Genomic DNA, 20,159 nt, shown 5'->3' on the forward strand with positions numbered 1-20,159 from the left:
CACACACGCACACACCCGTCCCCTTGCTCGAGGGGGACAGTAACCACCCACTTCGTCAGTGAAACTTTTTCGCAACCTGAGCGAGGCGCGAACTCCCGTCCACCAGTTGGCAAGCGAGAGCGTTACCACTACACCAGCGAGCGGTGTGTGTGTGTGTGTGTGTGTGTGTGTGTGTGTGTGTGTGTGTGTGTGTGTGTGTGTGTGTGTGAAGGAAAGAAATATTAATGAAGGAAGTGGAAGTGAAAGCATTTGATATACGAACTCAGAACAGCTCACTCTTATCTGTGGCTTCATTATTATGCATGTCCTGCGTCAATTTGTCTTCCAAAGGGTACAGGAGTCAGGATGTGATATATCATTAGAATACTATCCTCTGACACTGGGTAAGCCTGAGTCAGTGAAGGATAGTATTCCCATGAGCTTACGAGTTAATATTTTCTTGTATATTAGCCACGGAATCGATATCAGAAAGCTATAAATGCCAAGTGGGAATTTCAAAGTGCAGATGGCGTAACAAGTCAGTAAAGAACACAAAAAGAAAACAGCTCTTGGTGTGGATAAAGATATTGGTAAAACTGAGCATGTGAAGGTAAGTGATGTTATGCACACACACACACACACACACACACACACACACACACACACACACACACACACACACACACACACACACACACACATGTAGCTCGAGGTGTTGCCTGAGTCACGCTAAAACACCTCGCCCGGGGCCTCCAATACACCCACGCCCCTCCACACCTAGTTTATGGAGGGCTGCGGGCGTGGGGGAGGGAGGGAGGAGGCAAGGGACACGGGGAGGCGAGGAAGAGAGAGGTGTAAGGAAGGGTTTGAGTGACAGCGGAGGGGTGGCGATAGGAAGGGTGGAGGAGGAAAGGAAGGGAGGTAGGATGTGAGAGAGAGAGAGAGAGAGAGAGAGAGAGAGAGAGAGAGAGAGAGAGAGAGAGAGAGGAGGGAGGGGGTACTGCGAAATAAAAATGAAGAGAGAGGCAGAGATAGATGAAAGAATAAAGGGTGAGAAGAAATAATGTGAATGACAGTGAAGAAATGGTGGTTTGAGGGGGAGGGGACGAGAAAGAAACGAGAAAAATGGGTCAAAATAGCATGAATTTAGGAAAAGGTAGAGACAGAGAAGGAGAGGGATACGAAGAGTGATGGAGAAAGAGGAAGAGGGCAAGAGGAAAGATGAAATTGGACAGAATTTGGGTAAAAGAAGATGGGATCAGGTAGAATGGAAGAGGGAGGACTAATGTATGTGAAATCAAAGAGAAAGAAGAAGAAAGGGCAAGGGATGAAATAATATGAGGTGAGAGGAAAGCGGTGAATGACGGCGGAGTGTCGGTATGAAGGGGAGGGGATCAGTGGGAGGAGGAAAGGAAAAGAGAAAGGAATGGAGCTGAGCTGAATCATGGAAAGAGAGGTGGAAGGAAAAGGGGAGTAATGGACAAACAGCGATAAAGAAAGTCAGGAAGGAAAGAGGCAGAACTGGGAAAAAGTTGGGAAAACGAAGATAGAGGCCAAGAGGAATGGGGAAGGATAAAGCGTATGTACTGACAGGGAAGAGGAAAGAGATGGAAGAAAATGTTAGGAATGGGGTAAGTGACAGCGGAGGGATGGCGGTGTGAAGGGTAGAGGGAGAAGGAGGGAGATACTGCAGAGGGAGAGAAGAATGAGGGAGAGGATGGGGAGCTAGAGCTATGCAGAGGTTATAAAAAGGAAACTAGAGGAACAGAGGGAAAAGGGAAGTGTGGAGGGTGAAATACAAAGGACCATTAGAGAAGATAAGAAAAAGATGTGATGAAAAGAAATGGAACAATGCCTAAGCAAGGAAAGTGAAGAGCGAGGCACAGGAAAAATGGGGGCGAATGAAGTGTAAAATAAATGGTTGGAAGAAGAAGGAGGAATAGATGGATGGAAGAATATAAAGCGTTAGGAAAAGAGTGACGGCGAAGGAGTGGTGTTGTAAAGGTGAGGGAGCAGAGGGAGGGGCAAATGGAAAGAGAACGAGGTGAAACTGGGAGGAAGGTGGGATAAAAAACAGAGAAATGGGAAAAAAAAGAGAGTGTGGAATATATGGACTAAAACAGAAGAGGAGAAACGGAAAAGAGAGAAAAAGGATGAGCTGGGCACAAACTGAGAAAAGGAGAGAGAGAGAGAGAGAGAGAGAGAGAGAGAGAGAGAGAGAGAGGAGGGGGAGAAGAAAACAAGAGGGAAAGAGGGAATGTGCATAAACGGATTGACAGCAAGTAGAGATGGCTGAAGCGAAATAAGCAAAGACAGGAGAACGGAAATGATGAAATAATACTCTACGGACCACATTAGACAAGAGCAAGAATGGCTACATCGCAGTAAAAGAAGACTAACATCGATATTCGTAAGTCCTAGTGGTTTTTGATGCGTCTGGTCAATTATGGGCGGTAAATAGTGCTGGTAGGGAGTGCTGGGCAACACCCGCGCTGCTGTCAGACAGGCCCGAGTGCCGTATTCACCGTCACTGTCAGACAAAAGGGAGGACTTTAACCCAGTCAATGAAAAGCTAAAAGCATTCCATCAGCTGTTGAATTCTGGGACACAACACCACTGGGACTGTCGCAATAAAGCGTCAATCGTCCAAACCAGGAACAATTAGGCCAGTAATCACGATTCGCCAATCTTTTTCTGTCAGGGACTGCACCCCAATCTGCTGGGCAAACAAGATTCAGTTTGTTGTTGTGAATGTTCGATCAGCGAGGTGTTGTTGCCCGCCTCCCTGACGCCTGGCGACTTCTCTCCTTCACACGCACTCTCCCACTTCGCTTCCAAAAACTGCCTTATTCCGAGGAGTCCTAGCCAGCAACGACAGGGCGAAGTGGACTACAAATCCCGGTTTTGGTGATAAGTAAGGTCGTGACAACCCCAGAGCCTGTTATTTCTCCATCCTTGTAATCCCTCTGTGCAACTAACCAAGGCAGAGGCAGAGGAGGTCATGCTGGCTGGGGGATGGCCGGGTAATATATCTGGGGACTGCGTTAGAACGGAGGGTGTAATCTGGCGCATTACATGAATTACTACCTTGGGGTTCGTCCAGACACCGAATCGCCAATAAGAGCGGACTCAGTGTCTCATAAAGGAGAGTGAAGAAGTGGGTGGTGGGACAAGATGAGAGGGAATTAGGAGGGACAAAGGGAAGGCGCGACTACAAAATGGGTAAGAGTGAGAGGGCAGGGTGAAGAAGGGTATATTATGAGAGATTATGAAGATTCGTAATGCAACTTGGAGAGGCAGGGATAAAGGAGCACTACATCAGCCGGAACAATATACACAAGAAGGCTCAGTCCAATCACGTGTCGAAACTTAAAATTAAAGAAGAAACTACAAATAAATCTCTGACAGTATAATTTACAAGAAAACAAAAGTCTCACTGGAAACTGAAGACATGTAGCAAGAACGTTAAACGTCTGATAACAAGAGAGCAAACCGAGAGTTAAGAAAATGCTGCTGCTTAACAGGAGAATGAAGGGGAGGCAGCGTTGGGGCAGGTACACTGCATAAAAACCTGTGATTAACTCATTAGAGAACAAGGTAGCCGTGAAGAGGCAAGATAAGGGGTCAAATGAGGAGAAAAGAGAAAGGGGAAACAGAGCCAAGGGGAAGATGTGGAGGTAGAAGGGGTTGCGACGAAGACAAATGGTTACGTGATTAGGGGGGAGATGAAGGGACTACTGGACCGAGATGAAAGAAAGGGCTTGGAGGGAACCGTAGGATAGAGGGGAAGCGAGTGAAATAAGATTAATGGAGGAGCGGACAGGGGCAGGATTAGAGGGTGAGAGGCACGGATGAAGGGAGGATAAACGTAGGAGGGGGAACGGCGAGGGCAGAGGAAGGGATAACGAGACAGAGGCGAGAGAAGCATAACAAAACAAGAGGTAACTGTAGGGTGGCCGGAATCTGAGTAAGTCCTGTCACTGGGGAGGGAAAGAAACTTTCTCTTTTATGGGTTACGAGAAGAGGCCTACGGTTTCTCACAAAGACACTCACAAAAAAAAAAATCCATGTGCTTCATGCCTTTCACGCAGTTGATCACATAAACGACAGCAACACGGGTAGAAATGCAAGGATACAGTTGTTGAGTATGGCACCTTTTTTGTGCTTCGGAGTCCCCCATCCGTGAAGTCCCTGCTTTACAGCACTTAGAAATGGCCACCTGCGGGAAAGTTATGACCTAAACAACAACATATCCTCGATTTTCATGGCGCCCTTTTCCGTGAGATTGATTCACGGCATCATTACAAGGCAGTCTGGCTCTCAAATACAGGTCGGAAGGGAGTACTTGGGGATTTTGTGGACCGTCTCAGAGTACCACTGAAAGGGGGGAGCGGCAGTCATCGTGGTCGGGTGACGAGTCGTTGGCTTCAATTGCTCAAATTGACTTGGAATCTCAGTCAACCGCAGCGCATATATCACTTTATACTATTTCACTCAACCACTTGGCCAAGCATCGACCAACTTTGCTTTTGTGCTTGCTGCGAAGTTACACCCACGGTCTTTATTCCTGATACACATGCCTGGAATAATGGCAGTGCAAACAGCGGTAGCACTCTTGCTTAGTTTTATGCCTGTGAATATATAGATCTGGCTGAGGGAATTTATTGCAGCTATGTCAGGGTTCCTTAAAGTGGGGGGTTCAGTTCTTCTTCGATTCACATTTTAGTAATGTATTAAATGTTTTCATTATGAAGATGATGGACAGACTGTGCTAGCAGAGAAAGTGGAGGTCACAGATCGTGTCGGCATGGGTGATTTTATCTCTTGAGGCCTGTGACGCGTTCTTCTTTTACTTTTGAAACTTCCATACACCTCAGGAAAATTCTCGGGTACTGAAATGGATTGTTCAGGCAACATCAAAAGACTTTAGTTTGAAAAGTTAATCCTAAGTTAAGTAAAATCGTCAGGAGGCTGCAAGAATAAACCGTAAAAGGACGTCGCAGTATTGAAGAATTTAAGTAGGAGATGGAGTGCAAAGGATGGCAAGATGTACTGGTGGGAGACCTGTTGTCTCTAGACGATTTAATTAACCTTAGGAAAGTCTTTTTAAACTGAAAGTGTAGATTTAAACCTTCCTTAACCTTTTCACTCCTATAATTATCTCGTAAACTGATGAAACTAGTCCAATAACGGCAATATAAAAAAATACGTCCTTGGGTTGAATGGGTTAAAATTGGCAAAGGTATATGAGAACTGGTATTTGGATGGACGTTGTGGTATTTTTACGATGCTCTAAATGTTTTCGTTTGTCTGTGACATTTTAGGATGATAGCGATAGCTGAAAAATATATGTGCCTGAGGGTGAAACAGTGATAGTGTCGCAATGGTCAACAATAAATGTGTGACGGAGTGGTCTGTGGTTGGCTGTGGTCTGATGTGGTGGTTCGCAGAATACTGGATAATTATTCTTAGTATTACACTATGTTGTCTAAAATCGTTATTGCATTTTTCTGTCGAACTATTTAATGGTTCTTGGTGTGGAATCTGGACTATGGTGCTTTGTGCTACGCTGCATTATTTTGTAAAGCCATGACCGCACTTTGTTTCTGACTTCTAAAATGTTTTTTAACCTGTAATGGGGCGTTTTGTGCTTTGTACTACCATGTGTTGTGTAGTAGAGCCGTATGATATTTTAGATGGACGGTGTGGCCTGCAGAGCATTTTAATACACTGTGTCGTTTAGGAATGCCGTATGGTGCTTTTTGATGTGTAATGTGGCATCTAATGCTTTGTCTTACGATGTGCTGTTTGGCAGAGCCGTATAATATTGTTTGGTGTATAATTTCATCTGATCTGTAATGTTCTGTACTACGCCGTGTTGCTTAGCAGAGCCGTATAATGGTCTGTAGTGTGTGCAGTGTTGTCAGAGAAGTTTTGTACTACACTGTACTGTTTAGCAAAGCCTTGCATTGCACTCTGCTGTTATACAGTGTAGTGTGGCAAGCTGTGGTATGTACGGCGACTTGCTAAAATGCTCTGGTCTGGTGTTCTGGGCCGAGCCGTGACTGTCTGTGGCGTGCCGTGAGGAGCTGTGGTGGGCTGCGGTGAGTGTGGTGGTGGTGTGGTTCATTAGGTAACAGCTCCAGCACAGGTGAGGCCCCGCGGATGGCTCACACACACGCAGCCAGACCACCTCCCTGGGGCTATACACTTCCCGCCGGTGCGTGTGGTGGCGGGGGGTGTCGCTGGGAAGGACGGCTATAATGTGTCTGTCCAAATACGACCGAGTGGGTGTTGATGGAAGGATGGTAGGGTGTAGAGAGGGTGTGTGTGTGTGTGTATGTAGAGTGGGAGACGGGGAATACGTATGGAATGAGAGAGAGAGAGAGAGAGAGAGAGAGAGAGAGAGAGAGAGAGAGAGAGAGAGAGAGAGAGAGAGAGAGAGAGAATTAAAAAAGAACGAGAATGAATGACAGGGATTACCTAATTTTAATGAAGTAAGGAAGCAAGATAGAACAGGATATGAAAAAAACAAAGAATCAACACACGTCAGACTGAATGTTAAAAAAAAAAAAATTAGGAACAGAGAAAGTGCTAAAAGTATGAAAAGGGTTTACTTTGATCACACACACACACACACACACACACACACACACACACACACACACACACACACACACACACACACACACGCACAGAAATATAACTGAGAAAGTGCGGAAAATTTGAGAGTAATGGTAAATTCTTTGGAAAGAGAAGACAGGGGTTATGTAACAGGAGAACGAAGGAGCACAGACTTTAAATGAGAAGAGGGGGACGAACTATAGGTAAACTGAGGGAGGGAAAATCTATGTAGAGCGGAAGTGGGGAACAAACTGTATATATAAATGGGAATGGGGTTACAAACAATATAAAGGGGGGACACAAACGATATAACGGGGTGGAGGGGAATGAACTCTATAAATATAAAGGGACGACAAGCGATATCAAGGGGAGGAGGGGACATGCTTGTAGTTTTTCATGCATCAATATTCAGTTCTTACATCTTTCGACCTCTCAGAATCTTCCGCAGGAGTATCTTCTAATTTTTAACAACGTCCAACTCAATCCTGCATCATCTCTTAACATGCTTGGGATTTCATTCTCTCGGAATTTATCTTGGATATATCGTATTCCCCTTCTTGTTAAATCTGCCTCCAAGAGATTAGGTGTGCTGTGCCGACTCCGCGCCCTCTTTACCCCTGCAAAATGGTTGACTTTAATTAGGGGTTTTATTCGCCTCTGTGTAGAGTAGAACTCTCATGTATGGGGAGGTTTCCTACACACAACTGTTCTCAGCAAGGTGGAATCAACGAATTTTCGTCTTATTAGCTCTCCTCCATTTACTGGCTCCCTTCACCTTGTGTCTCTTTGCCGCGCTGTTGCATCTTTGTCTCTTTTCTATCGCTACTTCAATGGTCACTGCTCCTCTGAACTGTCTGTGTACATCTCTCCAACACTACAGCCGGCGCGTAGCACCCGTCTAACAGCAAACCCTCATCCCCTTTCTGTCTAAATCTCTACTACAGGAGTTAGCCGTTACTCCCAGTCCTTCATGTATGCAACAGGCCAACTCTGGAGCTGTCTTCCCCTGTCTGTATTTCTTACTGCCTATGATCTTCAGTCTTTTAAACTCAGTGTGTCCAGGCATCTCCAAATGAACAGATCTTTAATTTGGCCCTGTTATTTTACTATTATATTTTCTTGAAGGGAACAATCTTGCAGTCTTCTGGTGGTCTTTGGTTCCTTCTTTCTTGCTTAAAAAAGTAATATAAAGGGAAGGGGGAAACAAACTCTTTCCTTGTCTTTCGCTGACAGAAAAGTTTTTGTTTGTTATAATTTTACCTATATCAAACAGCCCCGAAAGGACCAACGGGTCTGTTGCTGTTTGCTTTCCTTTCTGGGGTAGAGGCTTTGCAAGAGGGAAATAGGCACAAATTCTAGGAGAAGGAGAGGGCTACAAGGTCTAAGACTCATAAGTGGAAAAGAGGATGCTACAAAGGCTAGGGAGCTCATAAATTCTGAAAAGGAGGAGAGTGCAAAATCCAAAAGGGAAGGATGAGGGTACAGTCTCTAAAAGGGGAAGGAGGGATGGGATCACTAAAAAAAGGGGAGGGGTACAAATTCTAAAATAGGAGGGAGATAGGACGTAAACTTTAATAAGGGGAAAAAGGCAGGAATGACACGAAAAGGAAGGAGGGACGAGTGCTCTAAAAAGGAGGAGAGGAAATGAGGGTTCTATATTGAGAAGGGAGTTCTAAATAGGGATGCAGGGGGCTCAAAAAGGGCGGGCTAGGGGCACAGTTTCTAATGAGGGAAAGAGGGAGGGGCACTCTAAAAAGGGGGAGATGGGAAAGGGGTCTAAAAAGGGGGAAGAGGAAGTGGATGGAGGGGGCTATATAAAGGGTCCCCCATATAATCCCGGCAACAACTGTCCGACCAGGCGAGAATTAAGCCAACGAACTTGTCAATCAGGACTCGACCGGGCCCGCGAAGCCCCCCCCTCCCTTCACCCCTGCCCTCCAACCCCCGGCAGCTGTCCGTCCGTCCGTCCTTATCTGTACTCTCTGCTTCGAACCATCATCCTTAAAACAAAAGCCATTAATCCTTCCACTATAATAACGCCTTATAATTTTATGCTTGTTACCAACAGACATTTTTTTCAACTTGTGGCAAACCTCTCGTGGTGGGGGAGCTAAGAAAGTCACTGAATCATAGTGCACCTGATATCCGCCATTACACAGGGATGAAATCTAGGTGTCGATGACTTGTTATTATAATTATTATTATTATTATTAATTATTGTTGTTGTTATCATCATTAGAACTTGTGGTAGTTGTAGAGTGAGGTGTCAAATTATGCACTTTCTCCTTATTGTATCAAGGGACTGTGGCACGTGAATGAATTATACTGTACTCACGCTCTGAAACTATGAAGACCAAAATAAATAAAGATTTCAGTTGAGTGAGTATTATACATCTTTTAGGTTACTGACTCCAAGGGTCTTCCGATAGGTGAGGATGAGTGAGGAATGATAATCACCAACCTACTCGTCCTTCTTTCTCCTTACGAACAGTTCCTGATAATATTAGCCTTCCTTGTTGTTCCTGCATCGTTTCATTGTTCACTAACATAAATGACCACAAGACCACTCTACGCTTTGCCTATTATTATTATTTTCTTTTTTCTGTGCGTCCTTAAAACGTCTGATTATCAAGCACCAAAATTTGGTCGTATGAAAACAGCTGTTAATTTTCATCTTTTGCTGGGGAATTCAGTTTCTCGTAATTATTTGCAGAGAATACATCGTTTACTAAAGTCAGGTAGGTTCATCATTATATTTGGTACTTAATGATGGATGAACTGTTTGTGATTTGAGCTCTGTCATAATCGTAATACTTAAATGTTAGGCATTACATGAATAGACTCATAATGACACTGATAAGCTATCGACACAGACACAATAGTTTGTCTCAATAAATGTGCTGCGTCCTTTGACCATCACCATTCTCTCAAGAGAAAAATGTATTCTCACATCAGCCTTGATTCTTTAGAAGGGTGAGACAGTAACCATCTCCTCACTCCTGATTCACACTCCAACAATCAGTGTCAGTCATCAGCCCACCGATTAATGAGGCTGTTATGGATACGCTGATGAGTGTGCAGGTTTACTCAGCGATACAGCCAGGCACAGGGACCAAACTCCACCCTCACCCTGCCAGACCACCGACCGTAAGAACGCCCACCCCGTGACTTTTAAATCCCTCTCCTGGCCCGACCCCCAAAAAGGCACTCGAGATAATCCTTAATGGGGCGAGTTTTATTTAGGGATCGTGAGGCGAAGGCATAATATCTTGTTTGGAGGAGCACCAGTCATGCATTGTGGCGGAGGAAGAGGGTCGTCTCCCCAAGCCATCACGACCAGGTAATGCCCAGGTAACGACCCATTGAGGTGCCCGGGCTAGTCGAGAAAGGGGTGGATAAAAACAAGCCGGGATTTGGATAAAAGGGGAGATGAAGCTTCTGTGACGAGGAGGAAGATGAGTATAGAGACAGCGTGACTCCCAGGGTTCCAGAGGTTGGAAGGGATGTGATGGTGGTGGTGATGGGATTAAATCGTATTCTTGTTACGTGTGAAAAGGGACTCCCGGGGTAGAGGCTTCAGGAAGGCGACTGAGTGAGCTTAACCACTTCGCTACGGTCGTTTACGTGGTTGAGCTAATTCTCCATGCTTCGTATTCAATGGGTGACCGGAGGCTTTTCCATCTGTGAAACACCGTCAGAAACGTTGGGTGGTCTCCTACGGCTCAAATGATCAGGACTACAGTAATTCGGCCTCAAATCATCGTAGCCTACACCCCGCCCCTTCCTGCTCCACTACAGGAATGATAATGGGATGGATTTTTATCTTTTTATTATTTAGCTTATGAGGCTTTTCGAACAAGAAGGGTTAGATAATTCTTCAGTATGAAAGGATGTTCGTCAGTAAAATTATCCAAAAGCAACAAGAATAAATTGTAATATGACAAACTTGCCTTTTTCACGGGTTTTCTTGGGACGTGTGATTGCTTTGAACATTATTTCACCTTCTGTCGATATATGTAAGTACTGTATAGCAAAAAGGACGGTAAAAAGAAAACGAAGGGGAGAGTCGAATTCTTTATGGACCGGTCAGCATTCTCACATTATTTGACATTTGAAATTTTTAGCTTGGAAGGGGCAAGAAAATTATAGAGAGCGAAAGAACTCTCATATTAAACACCAAGACCATCAACAATTCAGGGCAGCAGAGGACAAAAGAAATATTTAGGATGGCAGCCCTGTCAACACTGGAGCCTGCATATGCCCCTCTCCAGCACCTCTGTCATTGCAAGGATATCATCAGAGGCATTACGGGAAGGCAAAGTCGAATTGATGTGTCGATCCCGGAGAAAGTCGTCAATAAAAAAAAAAAAGGAAATAAATAAGAGATGGATATGGGCGTCAGTAAGGATATAAAGGAATATAATTTACACTTTCAGGATGGGTTGCTGAAAAAGAAAAACGTCTACATGAGCGACTGTTTCAACTATCTGTTTTGACTACACCAAGAGGACTCAGGTAGATTCTAAAGGACATTATAATCAAACCTGGAATCGTGACGGGAAGGGAACTCTCCATCTTTAACTACTGAAATACACTGTGGGGAAAAAATGATGTTCGAATTTTCTAACTGGGTGCTGACTGCGTTATGGAAAGGAGTGAAGTCTAAGCATTTCTTGTCCTCACTGGTATTTTGAAACAGATAATCATGAAATACTTGTTTTCCTGCACCTCAGCTCACTCTGTTAAAATACTACGGTCGTAAGAATCGGCGCATCATGTAGTACAATGAGAAGCTAGGAATCTACGAGACAAGAGAGAATTTTTGAGCCCTCGCTTATAGAAAGGAAGCAAGGGGAGCTAAGAAGAGGTGAGGGATGAGTACGAGAGAAGAGTCAAGAGACGAAAAAAGGGGACTGCAGGAACTGGGAAGAGTAGCAGGAAGAGGAAGACTTGCATTTACCCCTATCTACACTGCCACCCCCCATCACCCCTTACCCACCGACTCACACTACCCTAAAGTTCACCCACCAACCAAAAACCCATTGCCCCCTCACCTCACCCATCCGCCAACCCTTTACCGCCCCCCCATTTACCAACAAACCTCTTACCTCCTCCCCCATCAGACAACAACCAACCCCTTGTCCTAAACCCTACTGCCCACCAGCCAACCCACGCCTCTGTCCCCCCAACCCCTGTCCTCTAAACCCCCCGACAGAGGAGCGGCGTCGGGTCGTGGCTCTTGGTCTCTTCCGAACACGGTGGACACGCACGTTCACTTTCACCCACATTTTCCACACGTTCCTCCACTTAACGCCAATAGTTTTTCGGCTTCCCTTTTTTGGTGTTTTTGAGACACGGCACCCTAGCAGTGGACGACGCGTGCAGCCCACATATAATCCATCGTGACATTTAAAAGCTCTAAAGGTGGAGAAATAAAGGCGGGGTAAATGGAGACACCCTTCTTTTTTTTTTTACTGTAGTCAAGGGGTCGCCAATAAAGCGAAACAGTTCTCTAGTTTATCGAACCGCGAAACTTTTATTACGTTGTCAGGAGGTCACCAGAATGAAATTGTTCTTTTGTAAAGCGAAGAGGGAACTTTTTGTCAGGATGTCAATAAAATGAAACTGTACTCCAAAATATCGAACAGTGAAATCTTATACATCGTCAGGAGGTTAGTAAAAATGAAAGTGTTCTCTAAAGGGACTGACTGCCTGACCTCTCCAGCTTGCTCTAAAACTGCCATCTCTCTGTCTTGAATACTGAGTTGTAAGAATAGATTTACACTAGAATTTGATGCTAGTTACAAAAAGTGTTGTGGAAGGGTTTTAGAGCCGTTGTATTATTTTTTCCAGCCACTGAGCTACATGAAATAAGCTGGAAAATAAGGAAAATCTGGGTCAAGTTCATGTGAAAGAGCTACAGTATCTTGAGCAACGAAGCTTTGTAAAATTGTCAGGCCACTCATATGAAAGTGATCTTTTGTAAATCCAGCTGCGAACTTTAATACTTACATCATTAAAATTACGTTCTCCAGAGGGACAGCCTGACCAGATCAACAGAGAACTCCTTTATATCGAACAGCAAATGTAATTCCTAATGTGTCTTCTAGTGCTGTATATCGAATCCCGAACTTTATCCTACAATGGTATGCTTTGGTATATCGATCCTCGAACGACTATACTCCGTCATGAGGTCACTAGGATGAAACTGCTGTCTAGTATATGGGACATCAAACCTGTTTACTTCGATAAGAGGGTACCAAAATTAAACTCTTCTCTAGTATATCGAAACGCAGACGTTTATGCGTTGTCAAAAGATCAATAAAAGATATGTGTTCTTTAGGGGAATTATGCTCTTTTTTTTTCTCTGTCTGGACCTAAAATTCTGATCTCTCAATCTTTGAACATTGAGTTGCTTGAATAGGCTAACAGTAAATTATAATGCTAATCACAAAGAAGTGTTATGGATAATACGTGAAGCGTTAACACTTTCTGTTACAGATCTACGTGAAATAAGCTGCAAAAGGAAGAAAACCAGGGCCGAGTTAAAGTATAATGAGTATAGTCGACTGTCTGACCAACTCAATGCAGAGAACCAACGTAGCCTGAACGATGATGAACCCAAAGACCCGGGGCGGACACAAGGAATGCAGTCGTTATCTGGTCCTGCGTACATATCCCATCCCCCCGCCGTTAATAATGAGCATTCCTACTCCCCTGACACAGACATGCCGGCCTGACAAAAGAAATCTCAGTGGTGTATTGCATCGCGGGCTTTGTCTTGCCGGGCGCTGAGGGGTTTTAAGCCTTTGAGTGCGGAGGGGTTACTCTGAGAAGAATCCAAGTCGTCCGGAGTTGTCTTGATCAAATACATCACCATCATCGTCATCATCACCATTATTCTCCTTTCAACATCATCATCAACATCATTTGCATCATCATCATCATCAGCAGCAGCAGCAGCAACAGTAGCAGCATTTCAACGTCTTATGTCACCTATGGATTGGGTGGTAGGGTCCAGAAAGTAAGAAATAATACAAAGCATATAACTTCTTGACCATCTCGCCAGTCCACGAAGTTCTTTAACCTTTTTTTGCTTTGCTTTGTTGCTCTAAAATAAATCAAAGGGTCAGAAGTAACCTGAAAAAATGGTAAACTACGTAATTCGTAGTTATTGAGTTTTAAAGTCAACTCAGAAGCACATCTTTCCACTCTCATCAACCGTTGACGAGACGGCTGCTTACGTCGTATCCGCCTGCACATTTGTGAAAAGAGCTTGGAATGTACTCTCAGTTCTCTTTGAAAATCGGCCTCGAGCATGTGCGACAACCTACACTGATATCTTTATCTGACCACAAATCAACGCCATCAGTGCGGGCTGCTGCAGATTCACCAGAATGATTTATGAAGACCATGACTTGGGAAACAGGAAAGGCGAAGGAACTCTGGCTGCTCATAGTACACCAATGGGGACGTATTGTCGTCGGTTTATAGATTTTCAGCACTTCTTCCTACACCTTCCTTCCGCCCGCAATCGCCCGCTAACGCTCTGCTTGTATGTCAGTTGTTGGTGAGAAGGCATAGAGTGTACACCACAAGGAAAACATCGAAAAATATTGTGGGACCTGCTGGAAAGAGGAAGGGAAACGGAAAGACTACGATGGTGAGAAACTGAATTTTAGGGGAAGGCACAAGTGTTGGGCTTAACCTATGCCGGGAATATTTTATGGGTCGGGGACAATTCCAGATACATACAAACGTGAATGACAAAGACAGTACCCAAACACAGCTCAAGACTACGACACACAACCCTATTCTCTTGGGCTTAAATGAGGCTTTCTCGTACCTCTTCCCACGTCCCTCCCACCCTCATCACACGCTAAACGAAACCCTTGTACGTCATTCCCGCCTAGATGTTGGTGAGGATGTACTTAGAAGGTACACCAGCTAAGCCGCATTCTCGCTTTCTAACACCTCTTTCCACGACCTTCCAACCCCCATCACCCGTTAATGCTTCGCTTGTACGTCATTCCCGCCGACATGTTGAGGAGGAAGTGTTAGAAGATACGCCAATGGGTCCGTATTCTCGTGGACTTATCGTACTCTGTCTAAAACCTCTTCCTAAGCGATTATTTTGCACATTAAACCTGAATACTTTACATACGGAGACGCTATAGATTTTGCTCTTGGCGTCGATTTTATCTAGTTTATGGCAACCCTCTTGTAATTTAGTATCAACATTCAAATACATTTTATATATATCATATTAATGCTGACAAATTTGCATAAGTGACAGAAAAGAATATTAACATATGTTGAAAATTAACAAAGTGGGACTAAGCCATTAAGGGGTGCCAAGGAGTTTTCTCAGATTTGCAGTAATATGAATCCCAGTGGAAGCTATTATACAGGACCTCAATCACCTTTTTTTTTTCCCTTCTTCATTGCCTTCAAAGCAGTTCAGTATTTCAGAAATCGGTATTCTTGGTTGAAATTTCCAACTTAATACTCGCTATGGTTTTGCTGTGAAGCGATTGCTAGGTCGTAGCTGTATGACTGAGGATAAAAATATGCGTAAAGATATACATAGCGCAATATCTCATTCACAAAATTACACTTTAAATGCGAGCTGCCAACTTTGCATTTTATTTTCGTTACTGTCACACATTTTTGCCGTGCTGAAAAGGAGCCTTAGACACATCAGGTTTTCTAAATACTGGCGGCCAACACAAATAAAGTACTTCATATTCCATTTCAGTTTGCGATAGATGATATTATTCCTATTAAAAAAAAAATAAATAAATAAATCCACCGCACAGAAAGAGTCACGATCAAGAATGTTTACGTATACGACTCCAGGTCCTCAGATCACTCCAAAAACACTTCGTACCCTGGCTTTAGAACCATATTTTGCCTTGCATAGGAGGCTGCGTTACACCTCTTCCTTGGCGATTTATCCTTCCATGTTTACACTTTGATATTTCGTGTATGTTAATTTTATCGTTTTGGTGTTGACACAGTTTGCATCAGTAACCTACAACGGGATGCAAAGATGAAATTTACAGAATAATAGGCAACAAGGAAGTATTGCGACACCTCCAAGGCCACTCAGGACACGGCCCTCATCTTTACTTATCGAAGGAGTCATTCTTTGGGATGTGGTAGGAGTGAGGCATCCTGTACACACACACACACACACACACACACACACACACACACACACACACACACACACACACACACACACAATAAAATGAAATGATAAGGATGAAAAACAGAAGTAGGACATGAAAGTGGACGAAGGAACGGCATCATAAATAAGGATTATACATTAACTTTGAAAAACTGTAGCGCTGCGAATAAAGTCTATCTTCTCTCATTCCACTAACACACTCCATTCAAATTTTGTGACCGCGAAGCAGCATCTTAATACACACAAATGAGCCCATTCGTAACTTGACTCAGGACTTGAACTGCAGTGGGGAGAACATTGAACGATCTATTGTTTAACCTAATAGCTATCTACATCACGACCCAGCGGTGGTTACTACAGTGGTTCAAGAATGAGTTGGTGTCTGGATATCTTCATTTATACCTCAATTCCTGTATACATATCTTCTTTTCGAGAACTACTAAAATTCTCCTTCTTTAAACACTACCAATATCCATCGCACAATGTACGTGCACATTTAATCTCTCTCTCTCTCTCTCTCTCTCTCTCTCTCTCTCTCTCTCTCTCTCTCTCTCTCTCTCTCTCTCTCTCTCTCTCTCTCTCATTTCTGCCTTCTTTCTCTTATACTTACCAACTCTATGGTTTCGCCTCTCGTCTCCTGTTGTTTCTCATCTGACAGTCACTTCTCCTTGCCTCCCTTCTCGGTTCTCCTGGTTTGTCTTTCGTTTATCATCATTCCTCGCTTCCCTTTGCTATATTCTCCAGTTCTGTTTCTGATCAACCGTCATCCCCTCCTCCCCCTCGTCTGATTTCTCTAGGCTCCTGTATTGTTTCTCATCTAATCTTTACCACAACACCTTTCAGTACTCTCCTAATTTGTCTCCCATCTAACCATCATCATCCTTCTTCTCCTGCCTTCTTTACTCTCATCAATTATCACTCCCTCTCACCTCCTCTCTCTACTGTCTCCCTTGTTTCTTTCATGTGACTATTTCCACCACCCCGTCCTCATTTCTTCTTTATTGTTATACTGTATCACATAATCATCACCTCTTCTTCTTTCTCTGTTCTTATAGTTTTGTATCTCATCACAAAATCATCATCCCTTCCCTTCTGCCTTCTCATCAGGCTATCACTCCTCTTCTTCTTTCTCAGTTCTCCTGTTTTTTTCCTCATCCAACTAACATTCCTCATCACCTCCCCCCTCTTTACTGTCCCGTTGTCTCTCTCATCTAAGTATCACCACCACCCCACCTCTCCTGCCCACCACCACCCCTGCCTACCACACTCCCAGCCAGGGGGAGGGGAAGGGGGAGGGTAGACATAACACACGCAGTAATCAGTCACTCGTTGTATCTGAAGCATCTTCGTTGGTCTGCATGTTGGCTAATCTGTCCGTGTCTGGCTGTTCATCTGTTTAGTGTTGTCAGAGCCAGGACCCACCTATACCAGGTCAGCCAGCCTGCTCTGTTCGCGCAGGGGATTAATGGGGGAGTGAGGTGTAGTGACGTCAGCTTCGCCTCTCGGCCACCAGCACTGCCGCTAAGCCCAGTAGAAAAGCTTACTATCTTATCATTTGATGAAATGAGCCTTGCTAAGCAGTGGAGCTACGATAAAGCAACAGACACACTCTATAAGCCGTACAAGAATGTACAAGTTGTCATGCTAAGAGGCTAAGCTAGTAAATGGAAACAGCCAATATATTTTGCATTTGATGAATCAAATATGCATAAGATTTTGTTAGAAATAAGTAAGAGTGTAGAGTCAGCAGGATACGCTGTTGTAGCAGTAGTGCATGATCTGGGACCTTGTAATATGCAGGTATGGAAAGAATTTGGTATTGATCCTATAAAAACTAAGAGCGTATCCTTCAAAAATCCATGTGCTGAAAGGGAAATATTTCTTTTTGCTGATGTGCCTCACCTGATAAAGCTCGTCCGAAACAATTTTCTTGATTCTGGTTTTGTTTTGGACAGTGGAGACTTTGTTACTGTTGCATGCATAGGGGAAATGCTTGCAAAGACTAAAACGGAGTATGGATTGGCTTATAAATTAAGTGATCTTCATCTTAACGTACATGGACAGCAACGGCAGAGAGTTAAGTATGCTGCACAGTTGTTGTCAAAGACCTGTTCAAAGTCTCTACAGTATTTAGGTGACAAGGGTCTTTTGGAAAGCAAGAATTGGAAAACAACTGCCGAATGTATTTCATTGGTAGATGAATGGTTTGATGCGATGAACTCGTCTATGTACAGTGACAAAAAAGAGCGTTGTGCATATGGAATGAATTTAATAACACAGGTAAACATTTTAGATAAAATGATTGATGTCATGGAAACCATGAGAGTAGGTAACTCAAAGTCATTGTACAATTTTCAGAGAGGAAGAGTTTTATCAAGCCTTTCACTTAAAAGACTGTTCCATATGTTGAGAAGTAACTACAATCTTGAATTCATAATGACCAGAAGACTGAATCAGGACTGCCAAGAACATTTCTTTGGGTGTATAACAAATGAGTGGACCTCAGGATCACCCGGATGCAGTCAACTTTAAATATAGACTGAGAAAGTATGTGTTGGGAAGGGATATTCAGTTGGTCAGTGAAGCAAAAAATATAAGTCTAGGAGATGAGACCGATACATGTTTGTTTGATAAGACTCTGCCAGGTGAAACCTCCAAACATGTTGATTCAAGTGACCGTGAACTGGCTCTGGAAATTTGCCTAACGAGTTTAGTATTCAAGAATTTGGAGTTAGATATTGATAAGGAAAATGATGACATATCTGAAGAAATCAGTGAAGATAATGAAATTCTCTCACCTGGAAAGGTAAATGCAATATCTACTGGCAGTGTTATAGAAGATGAGTCCTTGCTATATATAGGTGGCTACATTGTTAGGAAATTCTCTCACAAGTATCCCCATTTAGGATATAGGGCAGGGGACTGGGGAAAAGATAAATCATGGACTGAAGTGGTTAGCAGAGGACAACTCTATATGCCATCAGAAGAGTTTTCTTCTCAGTTACATATAATGAGAGAAGTATTCAAATCTACTCAAGGTGAAGGTCTGAGGGAAGGTCCCAGGTGTGTTAAGACTCTCTCCTCAGAGATAGAAAGCACTGGAATATGTTTACCATCAGACGGAGTTGAATTTTTTGCTAGAATATCAGTATTCTTTAGGATGAAACATTTAAATAAAATTATTACCTTCAACAAACAAAAGGATGCCTGTAGAAGCCTGTTAAGAAAAAAGAGCAAAATAATGTCATAAATTATCTTGTGACACAGAGCCACGGCATCAATACTGTGCTATGTTTAACCAGTACAAGCTCACATTATTATTAGACCATATATTTTCATTCTTAGGTTAGTTATCAGGATTATATTGTGTGTATTTTTTTCTCTGTAAATTATTTTGTCTTATAAGCCATGAGTAATGAACACGGTTAGTTTCAGCTTAAGTGTTCATTGTGGCTGTCTCACTCTCTTACTGCATTTCCTTGTATTCAGTTTATAGACATAAACTGTTAATTTTATTAGTTTATTAATAACTTGTTTTTTTGTTACCCTTATGTTTTATTAAAAAAAAAAAAAATGTGATAGTAACAACAGCTGATCAAAGAGAAGTGAGAGCGTGTGGAACCTGTAACTCCCTTCATTGAGAGGAGAGGCGAAGATGACGTCACTAAGCTAGCCTGCGCGAGACGGGCTTATTCTCGTCCCCTGGCTGGCTGACCTGGTATAGGTGGGTCCTGGTCAGAGCGACGGACACACTCCCCCGCGCTCACTACACAAACACGTCGATGAATCCGTCAAGGGGATAAATACTGCCAATAAATCACACCCTAGGCACCGATACTGCTGAAGCTTATTGGTATCGCTTTCCACTTTTTTTCGGATCTGTGTAACCAGTGTGCAAGAATCACCTGTTTTTTAAAAATTACTTTCAATCGTGTAATCCCTGCAGCATATTGGTACTATGTTGTGTCTTTGCTACCGCCAAACCATTATACTGAGCTCAGAAGGATGTCTTAGTAGTAAACCGGTCAGTGAAAGCAATATCTGGCTCTTCCTACTCAAAAAAATCTCTTACAAATAGCATAAAACTGTCTGGTGGTGGGAAGAATAACCTCCAAAAGAAGTAGTCGATGAGATGAGGGTAATGTAATACATATTAGAATCCTTGTTGTTTCTCTTTCTCTCAAATTGCTTATCAGTCTATCGTTCGGCCTGTTTGCCTGTCTATCCCTCTTTAATGCAAGTAGTTAGCATAAAGAAATCACTAATGAGGAGGCGGTGGTGAAGGAACATACCGTAGACTTGACCGCGTCTGAAACCACGGTGACCAGGATTTATATATTCAGTTCCGGTCTCCAATTAGATG

This window comes from Coenobita brevimanus, chromosome 94, assembly GCF_032717465.1.
Source record: "Coenobita brevimanus isolate Jiangsu-jjx chromosome 94, ASM3271746v2, whole genome shotgun sequence".
Lineage (NCBI taxonomy): Eukaryota > Metazoa > Arthropoda > Malacostraca > Decapoda > Coenobitidae > Coenobita > Coenobita brevimanus.